The sequence below is a fragment of the Hyalella azteca genome, unplaced genomic scaffold, assembly GCF_000764305.2.
Source record: "Hyalella azteca isolate HAZT.00-mixed unplaced genomic scaffold, Hazt_2.0.2 contig16323, whole genome shotgun sequence".
NCBI classification, from domain to species: Eukaryota; Metazoa; Arthropoda; class Malacostraca; order Amphipoda; family Hyalellidae; genus Hyalella; species Hyalella azteca.
In genome coordinates this window covers 68608-71218 of record NW_025946147.1, presented here as the reverse complement: position 1 = coordinate 71218, position 2611 = coordinate 68608, and positions in this window count along the sequence as shown.

Sequence of the window (2611 nt, the reverse complement as noted above, 5' to 3'; positions counted from 1 at the left end):
GATTTGGATAGTATACTGCCAAACCCTTCCTGGCGGGAGAGGCTGGCAATGTGCGCTTCGAGTATGATTGCGGTCAGTTTAAGTTGCGTCTTGTCCGTCAGAGTCAGGCTGTGTTGGGGTACGTTTGTTTGCTGTATTGCCTGTTTGGCAATGTCGACGTAAGTTTGGTTGTTTTTTTGTTTGATAGTCTCTGTTTGTTTCTGTTGTTTGTGTTGTATTTTTTGTTTACGGTATGGGCAGTTGGCGGCTAGAGTACGGTGGTCATTGTGGCAATTGAGGCATTTCTTGAAGGTGTTGGTACATTGCGTGTATGTATGGTCTTTTGCGGCGCATTCGGAACATGAGGGAGTGGTGGATGTACATTGATGTGTAGGGTGGTCTTCTATTTTGTAGCATTTGTAACATATGAGTAGGTGTGTGTATTCTTCTTGTTGGCACTGTGATGGTGTAATTTTAGTGTTATACATGTAGAAGCCATTTGTAAGTACGCGTTGGGCTATTGTGGTGTCGGTGGTAATGATTTTAATAACGTGTGTGTAGTGTTTGATTTTAATGATGTCTTGTATATGTAGCCAGTTCTGTTGTGTGGTTATTTCGTGTTTGATTTCGTCGGCTGAGTGGCTTCCTACGTCCTTGTCAAGTTGTCTCACAAAAATGGTCCGTTTTGCTCGTAGGTCAGGCGGTACAATTGGGGTCAGGTTAATTTGTCTGAAGGCTTCTGTCGCTTTTTTTGATGTCAGTTTGTCTATTGCTGTAGCGTCGTCAGTCACGGCATAAAAACCGGTTGCGGTGTCGGTGAGTCGGATCAGTGGAGCGTCGAGTTCTTTAAATGTGGTTTGGAAAATTTTAGGTCGGTCGGTCGGGAGTCTGGGGTCAATTTTTTTAAGTTGGATTCTGTAGGTTTGGGGTCTCGAGCGTTCATGAGAGGTTGACGGTTGATTTGGTAAGTTTGATGAAGATGAGGGGGGATGACGTGATGACACGGATGGAAGTCGGGGTCGTGGTGGTTGATTGGTCGTAGGGCCCCTAGCCCTCTGGGACGAGCCCGTCGGGTTCGGGGCGGGAGGGGGGGGCATAGGGATAAGGGGAGGGGAGGGAGCGAAAACACAGGTATGGGATGGGACTGCAGTCGTATGTACACAGAATGGTAGAAACAGAGGCGAAAAAAGAAGTAGTCACTAATCCCTAGCGACACTCACCACACGATGGCTGCTAATCCCAGGGCGAAGTCAGAGGCAAGTCACAGGAGAGCACAAGGTGAACCACAAACAGTGACCACGAGGGGCCGGAGCTAGGGGAGCGTCCGATCCTAGCGGAGTAGGACGCCAGGGAGCTGCAGTATCCCGAGTGGAGCTTGGATAGCGCCGAACGGTAGGGGCGCGGAAGAGAGGCCTCGACCGATGCAATCGGCGGTGGCGGAGCAGCGAGGACGGCATTTATGGCGTCAGTCGCCGCGACGCGGGAGGCGATCTCCCTGCGAAGAGCCCGTTTGGCTTCTCCGTATGCACCAGCGGGTAGGATGCTATTTGCCAGGAGTGGTGTGACCAGGTGGCCGAACCTCGACTGAATGGAGGCTTTCATGGAGCGGTTCCCAAGTGGAGTAGAAACAATGCGGAAAGAGGTATGGGAGGGCTGGAGGGCGCTGGCGAGGAACTGGGCGCAGGCCAGGTCCAGGTACGCGGACAAAGGGAGGACGCCGGTCTCCTGCATACGAAGATGGGAGATCGGGACAATTTTGAGGCAGCTGGTGGCTAATCTCAATGCAGTGTTTTGTATTATCTGCAGGCTGGCAACTGCTGTACGTGAGGCAACAGGGCACCAGATGGGGGCCGCGTAGTTGAGGATTGGGCGCGTGATGGTTCGGTAGGTGGCAATGATGTCCTCCTTGGAGAAGCTTCTGTTGGTACCAGCTAGGGCTTATAAGATGCGAAGAGAACCAGTCGCTTTCGTGGATATGGCTCTTGCATGGGGGGAGAACGTGAAGTGCGTATCCCAGGTGACGCCTAGGATTTTGGGGGTTTTGTCCAGAGGGATGATGCCGTTGCAGATTGTGGCAGATGGGTGGTATCGGGATTGGTGTGTATCTGGGGTGAAGAGCGTGACCGATGACTCGCCAGGAGCCACGGCCAGTTTCTTGTCCACCGACCACTCTGAGACACTCTGAAGGAGCCCGGCGAGCTCAGCCTCCGCAGCGTCGAGCCTCGGGGACGACAGGAAGATGGTAAGGTCGTCCGCGTATGAGGCAATGTTGGGGGACGGCACTGGGGTATCGGAGATGAAATGGTTAAAAAGGACCGGCGAGATGACCGAGCCATGGGGAACGCCCGAGTGTATAGCTTTGAAGGGCGATTGTGTTCTCAGGTAAAGGCAGGATGCCTGCCTGCCTCTAAGGTAGCAGCACAGCCAGCGGACCAGGTTGTGATGTAGGTCCAAGGCCGTGATCATGCTTAGGAGGAGGGGGTGGTCGACACTATCGAAAGCCTTCGTGAGGTCTACTGCAGCGGCAACTGTATGGGCTGGAGGGCGCCGAGAGTTAGAACCCGTCGCGATCTGGTGCGCGAGCGGGAGGAGGGCGGTGACTGTGGAGTGTCCCGGTTTGAAACCATGTTGC